A 19,429-nucleotide genomic window follows, 5' to 3' on the forward strand; every position below is an offset into this window, starting at 1 on the left:
GAAGCCTGGGCCTAGATCATTGATTCAAATGTGCAGGCTCAAATCCCAGCAGCCGGGGAATTTAAATTGAAGTAATTACATGAATCTAGATTTTTTTGAAAGACTGTCTCAGAAACAATGAAACTACCAAATGGCTTCAAAAGGGGAAGATTAAAAAAAACTACAGATGCTGAAACATAAACAGAAAATGCTCGGAACACTCAGCAGGTTGAGCAGCATCTATGGAAGGAGACACAGTGCCCTCCATAATATTTGAGACAAAGTCATTTCTTCCCCTTTATTTGTCCCTGTGCTCCACAGTTTTACATTTGTAATCAAACAATTGACATGTGATTAAAGTGTACATTCCAGATTTTAATAAAGGGTATTTGTGCATATTTTGATTTTACCATGTAGAAATTACACACCTTTTATACATAGTCCCCTTCATTTCAGGACATTTATTTGGGACATAGTTATGTACATTAAAGTAGTTATGTTTAGTTGTTTGTTACATATTCCTTTGCATGCAATGACGACTTGAAGTTGTGGTTCATAAGCATCACCAGGTGCTGAGTATCTTCTCTGGTGATGCCCAGGCCTCTATCAGCCATCTTCAGCTCCAGCTTGTTTTAGGGACTTGTCCCCTTAATTTTTCTCTTCAATATATGGAAGGCATGCTAAATTGGATTTAAATTGGGTGACTAACTTGGCCATTCAAGAATTTTCCAGCTGTTAGCTTTGAAAAAACTCTTTGTTGCTTTAACAGAATGTTTGGGATCAATGTCTTGCTGTAGGATGAAGCGCTATCCAATGAGCTTGGAGCCATCTGGTTGAACTTGAGCAGATAAGATGTTTCTATACACCTCAGAATTCATTTTGCTACTGCCATCAGCAGTAACATCATCAATGAAGATAAGTATGCCAGTGCCTGTGGCACCCATACATGCCCAGGCCATAACACCCCCACCACCATGTTTTATAGATGAGGTATATCCTTTGGAACTTGGGCAGTTCCTTTCCACCTCCACACTTTACTCTGCCATCACCTGATTCAGGTTAATCTTCATCTCATTTGTCCACAAGATCTTTTTCCAGAATGCTGCAGGCTCTGTTAAATATTTGTTGGTAAACTGTAATCTGGCCATCCTGTTTCTGTGGCTAACTAGTGGTTTGCATCTGGCAGTGAAGCCTCTATATTTCTGTCCACGAAGTCTTCTGTGGACAATAGTCATTGATACATCCATACCTGCCTCTTGAAGAGTGTTTCTGATCTGTCAAACAGGTGTTTGGGGATTTTTCTTCATTCTGGTGAGAATTCTTCTGTCATCAGTAGTGGAGATCTTTCTTGGCCGACCAATTCTTTTGCGATTACTGAGCTCACCAGAACGCTTTTTCTTCTTAATGATGTTCCAAACAGTTGATTTTGGTCATCCTAAGGTTTGAGTGCTGTCTCTTCCGGTTTTATTCTTGTTTTTTTCAGACTCATAATGGCTTCTTTGACTTTCATTGATACAAATCTGGATTACAAAATGGCAACTACAGATTCCAAAGGATATCAAAAGCTTAGAAACAAACCTAGCTCTCTTACACCTGCTCCAATGATGCAATTAAACATACCTGAGTAATCATAAACACCTGTGATGCCAAATATCCCAAACACTATGGTGACCTGATATGGGGGAACTATGTATAAAACTGCTGTCATTTCTACATGATCAAACTGAAATGTACACAAATAACCTTGAATAAAATCTGGAATGTGGACTTTAATCACGTGAATTGGTTTATTACAAATTTAAAACTCTGGAGCATGGGGGAAAATAAAATAAAAAGAGCCTTTGTTCCAAACATTATGGAGGGAACTGTAGGTCTGAAGGGTCCCAGATTGAAGAGTTAACTATTTCACTTTCCACAGATGCTGTCTGACCTGCTGAGCTGTTCTGTGTTTTATATTGTACATAGAGGAGATAGTGGCTTTCGGAGCAGACGGAACCTATGGAAGAGATGTAATAAAGAGAAGACGAAAGTTCAAGAGCTTCTGTATAAGTAGGTGGAGAGATCCTTAGGTTTGAACTTCGAATGCTGGTTTGGTACTATCTTGCCATTTGTGTAATTTTCAAAATACCTTTAAAAGGAACTTTAAGTTGGGTACAGAGTAGTGTGACTTTTTTGGAAATGAACTCTTCCAACTGTATGCCTTTATAGAATGGATATGTGGAAGAGTAATGGAGGAAGAAGAGTGTAAGAGAAAAGAGGAAAGGAAAATGAGTGAGAGAGAACAAGAGAGTGAACAGGAAAATGGAGGAGGTTCAAAGAATTGGAAGGTTAAAAGAGAGAGATAGAAATTAGAGGGGATAAAGGGAAAGAAAGAGCAAGTTTAGGGTTATGTGGGATTAAAGAGGAGTGGACATGAAGGAGGAAAGGACAGAGGATGTGAAAAGAGACAAAAATTGAAGGAGAGGTGGATGGAGAATGTGATAGCATGGGGGAAGGACAAAAGGAAGAGTAAGATTTAGAGAGCAAGGAAGGTGGAAGAAGGACATGCTTTTAGTTAGTGTAGATGGCCCCAGGATATCCCAAAGCATTTCATGAAAACACCTTGTGAATTTATTCTGTGTAGCAGAAAGTAAACCTGTCAATTCAGCTGTGTCTGACTGATAAGTGGAACAAGGAATGATGATGGAAAAACAATGGAGAAGGAGAAGGTGTGATGGAGGGGGAAGTGGAGGTCTCAGAAAACAGACCACAAAGAGAGCAAACAAGAAGTTGAAGGAGAGAGAAGGTATGAGCAGATATGTGGAACCATAAGAGAGAGGAAGGTACGAGGGCTAAAGAGAGAGAAATAGTGGGCAAGATGGGTGATAGAAATAAGGTTTGAGAGGGATGGTGAAGAGTGGAAAAGAGATTGTGGTGTGCAAAGGATACCAGGGCAGAAGGATTATAATAGAAGTAGCCTGAAGGGAGCACGATGAAGTCAAATGGAAAGGAGAAAGATAGAAAAGGGAAATATGAAGGGAAGTACATAGAAAGAATCATAATAATAGGATTAGGAATAATAGCAGTGAATAGTTATAGCCAGAGAGACTGGAGAGGGTAACAGAGAGAGGAATAGGGACAGTAAAAGATGAAGAAAAGATAGGCAGAGAACATAAGAAGCGAGATCAAGATTAGAGCAGGTGGAGAGTTGTTAATTGCAGAAACCTAGTACTGCCGATGAGATGGGAGAAAACATTTGAATCAGGGTATGATTAGTATAGTTGAATGCCTTATGGTTAGCATGCACATGGTGAGCCAAAGGGTTTGTTTCTGGCATGTCTGGCTCTATGATGTTCAAAAGTTCAAAGCAAAATGGGCAGTGTAGGAGTGAAGTTGAAAGAGAAAATTGGAAAGCAAACAGAGGACATGAAAAGTTACTAGCAGGTAAAAACACAGAAAATCTAATGTTCGTAAGTACATAAAATCAAGAGGATACACAGAGGAAAGAGTAGACCTATATGGATCAAAGAAAAGTGCCTTTACAAAAACAGTGATGTAGTTAATAGAAAGTCTGAAATATTTAAATCGGATAACCATAGTAAAAGAGGAAATATTAACCTCTTTGGAAGTGATAAACCACCAAGCCGGAGCAAGGACATAGAATATTATAGCACATTACAGGCCCTTCAGCCCACAATGTTGTGTCAATCTATGTGAACCTACTCTACCACAATCTAATTTTTCCTGACCTCTATTTTCCTTACATCCACGTGCCTGTCTAAGAGTCTGCTGAATTTCCTTATTGTACCAGGCTCCACCACCACCCCTGGCAACGTATTCCAGGCACCCACCAATTTCTAAATAAAAAAACTTACTCTGACACCTCTCCTAAAGTTTCCTAGTGAATTGCCAAGTGAATTATGACTCTCATCTTGAAGCACCTCTGGCTCCAGGAGTGCTGTGGAAGACTGGAGATGTCCTCATGCAATTTTGTTGTTCAAAACTGGAGGAACATTGAATGTGACTGAAATTTGTTTCGTATCAATGATGGGAAACTTACTGGAATCAATTCTGAGGAACAGTTTTCTATGGAAACTTTGTGGTCTGTTTTGAAATGGAAAGACGTAGGTTGATTAAGGACATTTGCCATGGGTTTATCTTGGGCTGGTCACATTTGACTAACCTTACTGAATTTTTTGAAGAAGTAGCAGTAGAATCAACAGACAAGCAAGAAAGTAACAACGGTTGTTGAGTATTGTGAATATTATACTATATTACAAGAAAATACAACTAAATTGAATGGAATTTCAAAAGATGTTCAATGATTCTGCCAGGACTGAAAAATATTAAGGAAAGATCGATTACAATGTTGTTTTTTCTGGAGCAGAGAAGGCTGAGGAGAAACTGAGGTGAGGCATATAAAATTATGAGAGGCCTTGACAGTAAACATTCCTTCAATAGAAGAGTAAATAACCAGTGAAGCAGAGAGTCAATTGGTGGAAAGATTAGAGTGGAAATTTGAGGAAGGCAGTAGTCCAAAGAGTGGTTTAGGAAGAAAGCCTCACTGCATTAAAAAAGTGTTAGAATGTTTACTTGCAGAGCTCTACTATGTAGTGCTGTGTTTCAAGTACTAGAAGCTGGGATCATGGTGGGGAGCCTTTTTCAATAGGAGTAAAGAGAATGGGTCATGAAGGTTCTACTGTGTCATAGAATTTCAGTAATCCTCTGAGAGAGAAAAACAAGGTGATGAAGAGTGGAATTATCAGGGATGAGATCCAGACAGGAGGGAGTGAAGCAGAACACATTGGTGCTTGAAGTAGGAAGGTAGAGAGTGAAGGAAGATAACAGATGGATGGAATAATGGAACAAAAAATTGATGAGAAACAGGAGAGGCAGGTGTATTGGGAAGGTTGTGGCTGTCATGTGAGTACTGCCCCCTACCTAGTCGGAGGACACACCAGCTGCCAATCAAAGTTTGGTTCCGCCCCATCCGTTAGTGCACACCTTGCTGTTGACCCATGTAAATTACCTAAGTGGACTCTCCAGCCTACCTGTATTTGGCCTTGGGCCATTAGTTGTTGTAATTGGATTAACCCTCCTGGCACGGAGCCAATTGTACCTGTTAACAACCTGGGCTGGACCAGTACTATAAAGGTGCCATATGTTCTTTATTCTCTCTTTTTTGCCAGCTTGGGACTACCTTACTTCACTCCAGGCCTAGAATTGTGGAAGGGTGCTGGAGAAACTTTTGGTAAGATGTGCACTGCTAAAAGGGTTAGGAACATTTAATTAGTATCCCTTGTAGCTCAGAGCCGAGCCTGCACTGAGTCAAGGGGTGGTGGGGTATTGTAGTGATTTTTCCTTGATCATTGTGTCTGGATATATTTTGTTCCCATGCTATTTTCCCCACGTTCGTTATTAATTGTCCACTATTATTTTCCCATGGGTGCTGTAAACTGTGTGTGCATGTGTATTGCATCTGTTACCATTTCCTACACTTGCCTTCTGTAAATAAAATCCTTCCCCATCAGAACTGTGTCTAGAGTCTTTGCCTTTGAGACCTACCAAATTTGTTTACTCACTCACAACAGCAGGGAAGGGGCAAGAGTGCCTTAAGAGTGGAAATGGCAAAAGAGGAAGTGACGGAGATGAGAAGAGAGAGGAATAACAAGTGTGCTGATCAAACAAGGATAGTGAGCAAGGAAGATGTTTGAGAAGGCAATGAAAGGGCAGAAGTAAGGAGAGTCGGAAACAGGCAGAGTAAAAGAGCAAAGAATAGATGTTGAAGCGCATGAAAGAGGGAGAGAGCAGAAAGGTTAGAGAGGATCAGAGATGGGGTGGGGGGTGGTTTGAAGGAAGATTAAAGGATAAATTGAGTCCAGGAATGGAGACTGAAAGGAGGGAGATTGCTAGAGAGTTTAAGATAACAGAAAGTGTGGAGGCTGTGAATGGTGCGTGTGCATGTACGTGAAAGAGAGATAGAGAGAGATGAAGAGAGAGAGCTGGAGATAGAAGAGAGGGTGACAGAGGAATACAACTGAGGGAGACTATTCTTCTTGATCCTTTCTTGAACAGCAGCATTACATTCAGAAATTTACAATCCTCTGGAAACTCTCTAGCTTCCAATCCACTCCACTACAGCCACTTTGTTTAAGGTCCAAGGATGGTAGCCCTTATGCCCATTTATTTCAACATTTTTGCTCATGATAGATCTAATTTTAAGTTCCTTCCTCATTGATTATATGCTAATACTAAAACAGAGTGAGAGAACCACAAGCCTCATAGAATAGAATCACAGAACAGTTGCAACTTAGGAAGCCATTCAGTCCATCATGTCTATGCCAGCTCTCTACAAAAACAATTATCTAGTTCCACTAATCAGCCCTTTCACTGTAGCCTTTCAATTTCTTCTCTCCACTATGTATTTATCCCATTCTGTCTTGAAGGTGGCAGTGGAACCTCCCTCCACCACATCTGCATGAAGTGATTCCCAGATTATGATTACACCATTTGCAATAAAATGTGTTTCTTCATGTCACTTTTACTTCTCGTCCCGTGTGAACTTGAATCCTTCACCCCTCCACAAAAGGGAACAGCTTCCCACTGTCCCGAACCCTTTTTATATATTTCTGTCAATTTCCCTTCAAGGCTCAATTTCTTCCAAAGGAACAATCACAGACTCTGTAATCGGCACTTGTAACTGCAGTCCCACATCCCAGGAACCATTGTTATTTTTCTTTGCACTCTTAACACCCTCCTAACTTTCAGATAATGAACCAACAACAAAATCTAGGCTGAAGCTGGAGCAGTGCTTTATAAAGATACAACATGATTTCCCTGCTTTCATGCCCAGAATTGTACATGTTTTGTTAACTGCTTTCTCCGTCTCACTGCTTCAAGAGCCTGTGCACATAAATAGAGATTGTATTTAAGAAATCTATTTAAGAAGAGCAGGGATACTTACATGGTTGTGGGAGACAGAATGGTACTGAGGGAGGAGGATTTGATAGGCAAGGAAATCAGAGATATGAAGTGTAGAGAGTGTGAGAGTGAGCTGCTGGAACACAGAAAATGATAGAGGGTCATGGAGAGTGGAGAAGGTGGTGATAGCAGAGGGACACCAGGAGAGTGCCAGGAGCACAGGGCAGGGGACTGGAGACACGGAGAATGCTGTGGTCATGGAAACACCAAGAGACCAGGGAGTGGTACAGGATACAGAGATCCAAGGGAGACATTGAGTGTGCCTAATAGGATAGAGGAGGCTCCAAAGTTCAGAGAGCCAAGAGAATAAGGAGAAGCAGGCAGTCAAAAGAGGTAATGAAGTGCATAAAGCACGGAGGGCTCTGCAGAGAGGGAAGAAGAGAGCAGAGGTGAGAGACAGAGAGCGCAGGGGAGAGGGACAGAAAGGGGAGAAGACACTCATGGATAGGGACAGACAAAGGGAGCCAGTGTAAGAGAGAAGTTACAAAGAGTGCTTGGGGTGGTGGGGAGGTGATGGACAATGAGTACGAGGTAAGAGATGGAGAGAGAAGGTGGGAGACAGGATGGGGTTTATAGAGAACAAAGGGTGGTAAGAGCACAGAGGACAGGAGCAACTGGAAACACTGCAAGCACAGAGTGTGGGATAGAATCCAGAGGCCATCAGGGAGTATAGAGGACATGAGTTAGAGGAGGCAAAAGAGGGCAATAGGGAAGGCAGAGTCTGGCGTGGTGGTGGGGGGGGGGGGGTGGGGGGGGTGGTGAGAGGCAAGAGTACATCAGCCAGCACAGAAGATGACAGGCTGTGGAGAGAGGAACAGAGAGTGCAGAGCTCAACAGGAGGGCGATAGAGTGATGGAGAGTGTAGACAATAGGTGCTTTCAAATTGCAGTACCTGAGTTCGTCCTCCTGGTACCGGGTGCGATTACTGTACCTTTCATTCTGCAGGCGGACATACCTGTTAAATTGCTAACCTGGCGATGTAAGGGGGGGGGGGGGGGGGGAGTGATGACGCAGTGAGTGACGCATCATGCACTCGTGGGAAGTATCAATCGTCAGTCTCCCCACCACCACCGGCTGTCAGTTCCCACCTCTCCGTCAATCTCCTGCCCCCCCCCCCCCCCCCGTAAGTTGTCACCCCGGCAATCACCATCCCCACGTCAGATTCCCTCCCCCCCCAACTGTCAGTCGCCACCCTCCCCATCAATCGTCCCCCCGCCGCCCCCCCCCAAGCGATGTGCTGCTACTGCGAACGGGGTTGAGGTGGGGGTTGGTTGCTGCCGTGACATGTTGCTCTGGTTTGCGGCGATGGCTCAATGCGGGAGTGCAGGAGCAATGGCCGTCTTCTTTACCCATAATTCCCCACACTGCTGGAACCGCTCTGGGAGAACACAGGGAGGTAGTCAAAACCCAGTGCCAAAGGGTGGAGGAGGAATAGAGATCACAGAAGGGGACAGAGAATGGGAGTGGACTGAAAGTGTGAGGAAGCAGAGAGTGCTGGGGAGACAAACCTCAAGGGGGACTGAACACCAGGGAAAAGAGGAGGCAGAGGTGGAGACAAGCCATCAACAGCATTGGCAGGGTATGTTTTGGGAGAACAGAGGATGGAGACAGGAAAGAAAGCTATGGGGGAGCGGTAAGGGTGACCCAGATTTACAAAGAGCATGAGAAGCATGGAGAATGCTGAGACTGAAAGTGAGACACTGAGATCAGAAAAATGCACAGGATAGCGGAGAGGCTGGTAGGCAGGCACAGAATGCAGAAAGTCAAAGAATGCAGAGCATTGAGGGAGATTCAGAGACAGGCATGGGGAAATAAGGTGAAAAAGATGTAGAGAATACAAGGAGAAACAGAGCAGGGAGAATGACAGAAATACACAAAGATCAAAGAGAGGAGTAAAGAAGGCAGGGTAGGACTAACGCAGATAATAGACAGGAAGCAGAGAAGGGAGAGTGGCAGAGAGGAACAGAATATTGAGCTGAATCAAGGTTGGAGGGAGTTTCAGAGAGCCAGGAATGGGAAGATCAAGAATGCAGAGAGTGGAAGAGAATTTGGGGGAAAGGGGGAGGGCAGGCATTGAAGGGAGACTGGGAGGGTTGGGTAGCAGAGACCATGGAGGGGGATGACAGCAAGAAAGGTGACAAAGGATACGGGAGTGGGAAGAGCACCAAGTAATAATGGAGTATGAAGGGGGCAAAGAACCCAGAATGGGGCCAATCTTTAGAGCAGCAAAATAGTGGAGTCAGAACAGTGGAGAAAGGGGTGTGGAGAGCAAGAGGAGGGAACAAGGAGGTGGGAAGACAGAACCTGGAATGTACTGAGACCATGGGAGGGATTGGGCAGATGAGACAGGGATTGTCAGGTTGACTGGGTTTGCAAGAGTGATGGAAAAGAGCTGGGGGAAGGGAGGATGAGCAAAGAGTGTGATGTCAACAGTGAGTGCAAAGGGAAGCAGAGGGCTTCATGGGAGACAAATCTCCTTGTAAAAGAACAGTGAGAGGGAGGTGCAGAGGGAGGTATGGTTAGCGTAGTGGTTATTGAAGTGCAATACATTACCCAGGTCCAAATCTAACATTATCTGTAAGGTATGTTCCCCCATGTCCATATGGATTTCCTCCAGTTTCCTCCCTCCCTCCAAAATTTGTATGGGGTTTGTAGGTTAATTGGTGTATTTGGGCAACACAAACTCATGGGTCAGAAGGGCCTTTTATTGTGCTGTATCGATTTATTTAAATTAAAAAAAAAACTATCATTGGTGTTGGACAGAGAAGGTGACGCATGGGAATGAAAGATGAGATAGCAGAAAATGAAACCTCAATTGCATGCAGAATGCAGAGTCTGATAGGTAAATAGATGTCAAGAGGGAGTGGGGGCAAAAAGAGCAGGGGAACAAAGAATTATGAGAGCTGGGACACTCTAATGATGCAGAGACAGTCAAAGAATCCAAAGAGAGAAAGAAAGTGTGGGGAGTGCACTGGAGAGAGGCATGTAGAAGGCAGAAAATGACAGGGAGACAGAGAAGGAGAACGTGAGGTGCAGAGAGTACTATGGAGATAGAACACAGAGCACTATGGCAACAGAACTCAGAGAAATAGACTAGCAAGCGGGCAGGAGGGAAGGATGGAAATCACAACAGAGGATAGAGAGAGAGAGGGGAGGGAGTGGTCAGAAGTGTGAGCAGGAAGAGAGCACAGGAAGACAGAATGGGTGGATAGGTAGGAGGGGGAGAAATCACCTGGAGTATTCAGATCAAGTAAGGGGAGGGGTGGGAAGACAGAGATCTCAGGGGTCAACAGAAAGTACACAGTGGTGGCAGAGAGTGTTCATGAAGGACAGATATTGCAGAGAGGAAAGAAAGGCACAAGGAGGGGAAAATGATGTCACAGAGTTTGATAGACAAAAATAACGCTGGCATTGAAGCACCAAGATCAAAAAGAAGCATAAGAGAGCACAGATGTTTTCAAGCAGACACACAGAATGCAGGCAGAGAGTCCAATTCACAAGATCACAAGAAAAAAAACAGAAGCAGGCCATTTGGCCCATTGAGTCTGCTCCGTGAAACCTCCCTGAGCTAAACCATTCTCGCATCTAGTTCCAAGTTACAGCCTTGTCCCCATATCCCATGATACCCTGACTAATTAGATACCTATCAATTTCCCCTTTAAATTCCCCCAGTGATCCTGCCTCTACAGCATGTAGCAATGAATTTTACAAATCCACTACGCTCTGGCTAAAGAAATTTCTCCTCATCTCTGTTGTAAATTGGTACTTTTTAATTCTGTGCCCTCTTGTCCTGGAATCACCCAACAGGGGAAATGTCTTATTTACATCTAATCTGTCCAATCCATTTATTATTCGAAACATTTCTATGAGATCTCCTTTTTTAACCATCTTTTTCAACTGTCTTTGTTGGATGCAGGTTTTAAGCAATGGCACAGAATAGGTATTCAAGGTTTTAATGATCTCTTTATTCAAGATAATTTTCCCTCTTTCAAAGAATTATCAGTTAAATTTAATCTTTCCAATAGACACTTATTTAGATATTTACAATTGGACACTTTGTTTGGTCTAATCTTTTGGATTTTCTGCATATTTCCAACACTAATATTCTTGATCTGTTTTTTAATTTCATTTCTATGGTGGATTAACATATATTTATAATAATTTATTGGATTTAAATTTAGCTCCCATGGCAGGGATTAAGAGCGATTGGGAACAAAATTTGAATTTAATATTCTCAAATGAAGATTGGTATTCTACTCTCAGCTAGATTAATGAGTCCTCATTTTGTGCAACACACTGCTTATTACAATTTAAGGCGGTACACAGAATTCATACGTCCAAATTTAAGTTACCTGTTTTCATGCAGATTTTGATCCATTATGTGAGAAATATATAATTTTTGAAGCTTCCCTGATCCATATGTTTTGGAAGTGCTCAAATTTAGAGAGATTCTCAAAAGACATTTTCAAAACATTATCAATGATTCTTAAGAGTAATTTGGAACCTTGACCGTTAATTGGTTTGTTTGGCTTTTCTCATGATTCAGATAAAGTTATATCGGCATCTCAGGAAAAAGTTTTAACTTTTACCATGTGGATAGCCAGACGAGCAATTTTATTGAAATGCAAAGATGACTCATCCCTAGTCATACACTGTGGTTTATATGATGTAATGTCCTATTCAAGTTTAGATAAAATTAGATATAATATCACAGATGGAAAGTTTCTATTTATGAAATTGTGGGGCCCATTCTTAGAGTTTATTTATCATTGGAAGAATTAACATTTATTGTATGTTCCGATCATTCATTGTTTGTTCTATGGGGGTCGCCAGTGGTTCCACATTTTTGATTTTTCTTTTATTAATTCAAAAGGTTACCTTGATTAGAGGAAGGGGATAGATTAGACTTAGTGTTTAGGTTTTTTCTTTTTTTTCCTTCATTAATAAAAGGGTTTGACATGGTTGCATAAATGAATTCAATTATATATTTTTTCAGGTATTACAAGCAATTATTGATGGAGTTTATCTATTTTTTGTGCATGCTTACCTTTATATAAATGAATTATGTAATTGTCAATTTTGTATTTATGTTTGCATTGTTAAACTTAAAAATATTTTAAAAAGATAAGAAAAATAATGCAGAGAGTGGCGGAGGTGCAAAGAGAGGCATAGTGAGAGGAGACAGAGGGAAACAGAGTCGGGAGAACATCCAAAGCACAAAGAAGAGAGTTATGGGCTTAGTGATGAAGGAAATAAAAATAAAATACAAATAAAAATGGAAATGAAGACAAGCTCACAGATGAAAGAGATGAAACAGAATGGGAGAGGAACACAGAGTAGAGAGGGTTGCATAAATACTTTTAGATAAAATGTAAGCAAAGACAAGAGCTGAGCAAGAAGCCCAGCGAGCACTGACATGTAGAGATCTCGTGTAGAGAGCATAGGCGGGTGGGACAGACTATTGGGGGCAGACAGTACAGTGGAACTGAGTGCAAATGGATCAGAGAATGCAGAGATGTGCAGTATGGGTTAAAATGGTGAAGGGGGAACTGTGTTTACAGTGGGAAATAGTGACCTTCAAGATGTTGCAATTAAATGTACCATTTCTGAACATTCAGAGTTAAGGTAAATAAATATTCCAGGATTTAAGCAAGTACAAAGGTAAAGAAGTAGGATCAGTATAGTGGAGAGAAATGATTCTAGATTGAAAGATCCCAAGGCAGAATTCAAAATAACTTGGTTTAAGTTTAAAAGTGGCAGAGAGCAAAAGCATTGGTGTAAATTATTTGTAGGCTACCGCGAATAGTGTGTGTGTGTTTAAAAAAAGATGAAATCCTCATAAACCCCAAGCTAAAATTATAACAAAGGGGCAGATATTTCCAATATTCCCGCTGGGTAGATCCAGTAGGAAGGGTTGTCCACTGTCCCAGTGTTGTTTATATTAGCTACTGAACTGCTGGTAGAAGCCATCTGATGGGATCCAGAAATAAAAAGGCTCAAGGTGGGCCAAGAGGAGCACAAAATCTATTTATTTGCAGATGATGTGCTAGTATATTTGACTGACCCGGGGAAATCATTGGGCCAGGCTGAAGACTACACGAGAAGATTATGGCAAGATCTCTGGGTACAAGATAAATTTGAATAAAAATGAAGTCATGCCCTTGACAAAGGTGGATTACAGACAGTACCAACAAGGGAGCCAGTTTAAATGGCTGCAAGAGGGCATTAAATATTTGGGGATAAAAGTAAATAAGGATTTGAATAATTTATATAAACTCAATTATCTCCCTTTGCTCCAGAAAATTGAGGAGGATTTGGATAGATGGAAAACCCTGCTCATAACTTTAGTGGGCAGGTTTAATTGTGTTAAAATGAAAGTGATGCCAAGACTGCAATATCTATTTCAATCCTTGCCAACCCCATTTCCCCAGAGCTTCTTTAAGATGTTCAATGGATGTGTCAAGATGCTTTTTTGGAACGGTAAGGTGACTAGGGTCTCCATGGAAAAATTGACTCGGGGTTACGAACTGTGCGATCTGAAATAAGCAGACTTCAAAAAATACTATTGGGAAGCCCAGTTGAAGTTTATCACTTCTCTCGATGAGAGAGGTAGTATCCCTCCTCGGCACAAATTGGACTACACATGGTAGGATAAAAGATAGCAGGAGAATTAACATATAATTGGGACACTAAATTGATATCAAAGGAAACAGATACCTCATATTAAAACAGACACGGCAAAAAAAAAAAAAATCAATGGATCAGGCTAAAGATGGGGTTGTCTACTAAAATTCCCTTGTCCCAGAACAAATGAATACCTATGACTCTGGATAATAAGATCCTGGACATGTGGTACCAGAAGGGGATCAGGTATATAGTTATGAATGGGGCAACTCATATCATTTGAACAGCTGAAGAATAAGAATGATTTGTCGAATAAAACTTTCTTCTGCTATCTTCAGTTAAGATCTTTCTTAAGCAATAATTTGGAACTGTCCATGGCCCTACCCGTGTGTAGTGACATAGGAGATTCTGATTTGAAGGGAGAATATGTGCATTTATTTCTATGATGTAACTTTTATCCCAAAGTGAAGGCCTGAAGTTGGGCTTATATAAGGCAAGGGAAAGATAGGAGACAGACAACAATCCATGAGCGGTTCTGATCAGACCTGTATCAGGGCAGCATGACAGCAGATATTAATGGCAGGTACAGGTTAGTGCAATATATTTTCTCTCATCGACTGTACCTCACACCACAAAAATTACATAAATCCAAACCAGAAATTTCAGAAATATGTTTTTGGTGTGGTGTAGAGATTGGAACCTTTATTCATTCAACCTGGCTGTGTACAAAGGTGACATCCTTCTTGGAGGACCTGGGGGCCATTCTGCAAAAAAATTACAAAGGTGGATTTTCCACAGAATCTGGAATTGTACCTTCTGGGAAACATTATGGATATGAGTTTTAAACTGTCTAAATGCCAAATTCAGTTTGAAAAGGTCACCTTGGCATTAGCCAGGAAATGTATAGTGGTCACATGGAAGTCTGGCTCCTTACTAAATATTAAACAATGAAATATGCAAATGTAGAGTTGTATTCTCCTGGAGAAAAGCATGTATAATTTAAGGAGGAATTAAAACACATTTTGTTAGAACTTCAGCATGTGGGTATGCAGATATAGTTACACTCCTTCTAAATAGAAGGAAGGTAAAAATCTGTACTAATAGTGAAATGACTGAGATAAATGAAGTGGGTTGTGCAGATTATGTGCTATTGTTTCGTGTCTTGTTCATTTTACTTTATGTTACTTTGCATTTATATTTGGATCCTTTAAGGATCTGTGACTCTATAGATTTTTGTTTATTTATGTTTGTTTAATTTACATAATCTTTTGTGATATTAGGGTTGGGAGGGAAGGGAGAGGGGTGGGTGGGGGAAAAAAAGGCTTTGAATATCATTGTTAAGAAGATTATATTATTGTTCTGGATTTGTGCGAATCTTGGAAAATCAAAAATAAAATATATTAAAAAATACTCCCAACAGTGCATCCTTCCTAACCTAACTCTTTATGCTGGCCTTTAGAATAGCCTCAGTAGTATTTATTCTTGGTTAACTCTAACAAAGTTTCTGCTCTTTCCTTCTCTTGCCATCACTGTAATATCTTTACAAATCAATTCTGCCATCCCTAGTCCTTTTTCCACTTTTCCCAATCTTTTATGAGCATCTTGTTTCCAAGGATATTCAGATTTGATGATGGTATGTTTGATCAATATTTTGGTTATTACCTGGACATCTAATTCCCACACAGATACTTGTGCCAGATTAGAGAGATAGGAGTTTAAGGCAGAGAGGAATGATTTATATGGAGAAGAAAAAATGGGTTGTGGGAGAGCGAAAGAAATTGAAATGGGCCATTCAAAAATTGAAGTAGCAGCAAACCTGTTATGGAGACGACAGCACAGAAATGACCCTATCAGGCTATCTCATCTGTGCTAAATGTAATGGCATCAAGCCAGTCCCATTTGCTCACATTGGGCCCTTATTCCTCTTTGCCTTTTCTGTGAGCTCCTGTCTAAATATATGCCTTTACATGTTGTAATTGCAGCTCCACTGCCTTGTCTGGCAGCTTGTTCCAAATATTCAACACCCTCAACTTGCCACTCAGATCTCCTTTCACCTGTGTCCACTAGTTCTAGACTCCTCTACCTGAGAAAAATATTTATAGAACATAGACATAGAACACAACAGCACAATATAGGCCAATTTGATCTCGATGTTGTGCCGACCTATATATTCCTACCAAAAAACTAAACCTTCCCAACTGGATAGCCCTCTATTTTTCTTGCATCCATGCCCCTGTCCAGGAGTCTCTTAAATGCTCCTAATGTTCCAGCTTCTACCACCACCCCTGGCAAGGCATTCCAGGCACACACACCTTTCTGTGTAAAAGAAAACCCACCCCTACTGTCTCCCCTAAATTTTCTTTCCCCTAAAGTTCTTTCAAGCTTCACTTTGTACTGATGTCCTCTGATGTTTGTTACTCCTGCCCTGGGAAAAAGGCTTAGGCTGTTTACCTTATCTGTGCCTCTCAGAATCTTGTAGACCTCCATTAAGTCTCCTCTCATCCCTCTCTGGCAGCTCTGCTAATCTTGCCTCATAAGACTTATTTTCCGATCCAAGCAGCATCCTGGTAAATCTCTTCATCTTCTCCATAGCTTCCATTTCCTTCTAATAATGAGGTGGTCAGAATTGAACACAATATTCTAATTGTGGTCTCATGAGAGATTTGTAGAGTTGCAACATGACCTCTTGACTCAATCCCTCAACTACCTTACGGGACCTCAGATGAAAAAGGTTTTGGATTTTGGAGGATTTCAGATAAGGAGTACTCAACCTGTATTAATTTAGGACCTCCCAAACTTCCTACACCTCCAGAAACATGTTGTCTCCTTTGTCCTTAAGGGGCCCTACCTTCACTCTTCTTCAGCCTTCTGTTCTTCACATATGTATAGATTGCCTGTGGATTCTCTTTATCCTACTTGCCACTGCTCTGCACAAATTTGCGATCTATGTCTCAATATACCCTTAGACAACTTTCTTTGTTATTTACAACACCACTAATTTTTGTGTAATCTGCAAATTTACTAATCACATTTTCTACATTCTCATCCAAATCATTTATAGCTATTTCCAAAAACAATAACGATCTCAGCATCTATCCCAGTGATACATCACTTGCTACAGATTTCCAGTCAGAAAAACAATGATCTACCACTGTGCCCTGCCTCCTATCAACAACCTAATTTTGGATGTAGTTTGCCAGCACACCTGGAGCAGCCTATCTTGCTTGACTTTGTCCAAAGCTTCACTGAAGTCTATATAAACTGTCTCGACCGCTCTGCCTTCATCCATCTTCTTAGCTGCTTCCTAAAATAGTCTGTTCTCCAGTTGGTTCTGGAATCAGTCCAAAATACACATGACCAAAGCTATTTTTGATATTTAATCTGGTTAGTTTCCTGAATTTTATTATATTACTGACGCTACTTCATAATTAATACTCTCTAGAAAGGTATTGCTGCCGCCGGGAGTTCTGTAAAACACCAATACTTCTCTGAAAATTGTTATCTGTTATCTCCAAAATGGATTCTACTTTTTGTTCTTTTGTATTGGTTTAATTTCTTAATATTATTATTATTTATTTTATCATCCACGATAAAAAGGGAAGGTACATTGCCTCAGTGACTATCTGCTGGTGACACTTGCATCTACTGGTGAAGTTCTTTGAGAGATAGGTTACAGTCTCAGGACTCACTTCAATTTGCCTTTCATCACAGCATGTCAATGGCCAACACATCTCACTGGCCCTTCGCTCTGCATTAGATCACCTAGACCACAAGACACCTACGTCAGACTGTTGTTCATTGACTGCACCTTGGATTTTACACCATTACATCATTATGCCAGGAAAGCAAAATGTTGATATAATCAAACTAAAGGATCGAGGTCTCTGTCATCCCTTTATGACAGGATCCTCGACTTCCTTATTGGCAGACCCCAATCAGTGCTGATTAGTAAAATCACCTTCTCCACACTAGCATCAACACAGAGACATCTCAAGGTTGCGTGCTTTATTCTCTATTCTATTCCCTTTACAGTCATTATTATGTGGCCAAGTTTGGCTCTAATGCAATTGATACATTAATTGTCGACATTGTTGTTGGCTGAATAACGGGAAATGATGAGTCAGAATACAAGATGGAGATTGAGAATAGGGTTAGGTAGTGCCAGAAGAACAATCTTGCTCACAACATCACCAAAACCAAGGATCTTATTGTGGATTTTAGGAAGGGGGTCTAGTTACCACACAACTTCATTGATAGCATGGCGATGGAGAGGATTAGTTCCTGGGAGTCCACATATTGGACAACCTTTCCTAGAGCCAGTACATCGAGGCATGCCAACATCTCTACCTTTTAAGAAGTCTGAAGAGATTTGGATCATTGTCAAATATTCTACAGGTGTGGATAGTACACTGACTATTTGCCTCATACCCTACCCTTACTACTCTAACCATGAACTACTCCAGGACCAACAAAAGATTTTTTTGCACTATTGAAACATCACTTTTTTCTTGCATTAACTGTAACTGTGAATATTTATTTATCCTTTCTACTTATTAACTCTTTCCAAACTGGGGTAATTTAATGAATACTATTGTAATTGGTGCACCTTACATTTCTGTTTGGCTGCAGCAAGTAAGACATATGTACATTGCCCTATATGTATGCGCACACACACACACACACACACACACACACACACACACACACACACACACACACACACACACACACACACACACAGACACGCACACATACACACACACACACACACACACACACACAGACACATACACACACACAGACACATACACACACAGAGACACACACACACACAGACACAAACAGACATGCACACATACACACACACACACACACAGACACACACACACACAGACACATACACACACAGAAACACACGCACATACAGGCACACACAGACACACACACACACACACACAAAACAATTAACAAGTTGTCATTATCATTGTTAACGTGATCAAGACTTCCCCTCATCTTTTTCAAATTCTTTGATTCTTTTTGTACATCAATTATTCAGAAATATTTGTTTCCAATCTCAGTGACCGTGCAATGCCATTTATTCCTACCTGTGCTTAGTTTGTAAAACTTGGAATGAATGAAAGTCTTGAAGTTCAGCATTATTTTATTGACTTTGTTAAGTGATATAAATGTTTATTGTTAAACTCTGTTCCTTCCCATTACACTCAGCATTACCTAAAATGTTCATTTGGTCTATGACTTGGCTTCTCATTTTATGCAAACTAGCCATCTGTTCCTCTCAACCTTCCCACAACCATTCTATTCTTGAGCCACAGTTCCCAGGTTCAGCAGGATGTTGGTCACAAGCTAATTTTGGTTGAAACTTCTCTCAATGGAATAACTCACCTTCTCCTTCCTCCATACAGGATCAACTGTTAGTTTCATTCAACCCCTGTGTCATTTTGCACATGGCAGAAGTAAACATTCTATGATAAAAACAGAAAATGTTGGAAATACTCAACAGGTCAGCCCACATCTATTGGAAGAGAAATAGAATAATTGTTTCAATAATTGAAGACCTTTGTCATTGTAATCTAATTTCTGGCAGCATTTGATTAGAACTTGATTCCTAATTCTCATGCAGTCCCTTAAGATCGAGTATGATCTCCTTCCATCCTGTTTTTTAGGTTCTGAGGTGACCAATGAGTCCAATGTGGGAACTGTAAACATCCACAGATGGGGCAGAAAATAGCTGACAGGATGGGGAGTTTGTGAAGGGTGCTCCAAATGCTTGGTCTCAAAACTCTAAATATCACCCTGACTTCTCCTTCTGTACTCTGAGTCCTTGTGAGCCAGTGAGTTCCAAGAG

At 41.0% G+C, this 19,429-nt stretch overlaps 1 protein-coding gene and 1 long non-coding RNA gene across 5 annotated transcripts in view; one reads left to right on the top strand and one right to left on the bottom strand.

The window, feature by feature from the left end:
- Nucleotides 1–19,429, top strand: part of LOC138764887 (uncharacterized) — a 117,773-nt gene that overhangs the window by 20,662 nt on the left and 77,682 nt on the right. The gene's annotated exons all lie outside the window — the stretch shown is intronic.
- The window catches only part of LOC138764879 (potassium voltage-gated channel subfamily A member 2-like), a 47,416-nt gene that overhangs the window by 3,604 nt on the left and 24,383 nt on the right, over nt 1–19,429 (bottom strand). Inside the window, exon 4 of one of the 4 annotated variants that reach the window (XM_069941298.1) lies at nt 18,967–19,046. The exons of 1 other annotated variant lie outside the window; for it this stretch is intronic. The gene's annotated coding sequence lies outside the window, so the exon portion shown is untranslated. Of the gene's footprint in view, nt 1–7,831; nt 7,912–11,291; nt 11,510–18,966; nt 19,047–19,429 lie in introns of those variants that run through there. 2 more of the 4 variants (XM_069941299.1, XM_069941302.1) reach the window with 2 other exon arrangements.

This window comes from Narcine bancroftii, chromosome 5 (assembly GCF_036971445.1).
Source record: "Narcine bancroftii isolate sNarBan1 chromosome 5, sNarBan1.hap1, whole genome shotgun sequence".
NCBI lineage: Eukaryota > Metazoa > Chordata > Chondrichthyes > Torpediniformes > Narcinidae > Narcine > Narcine bancroftii.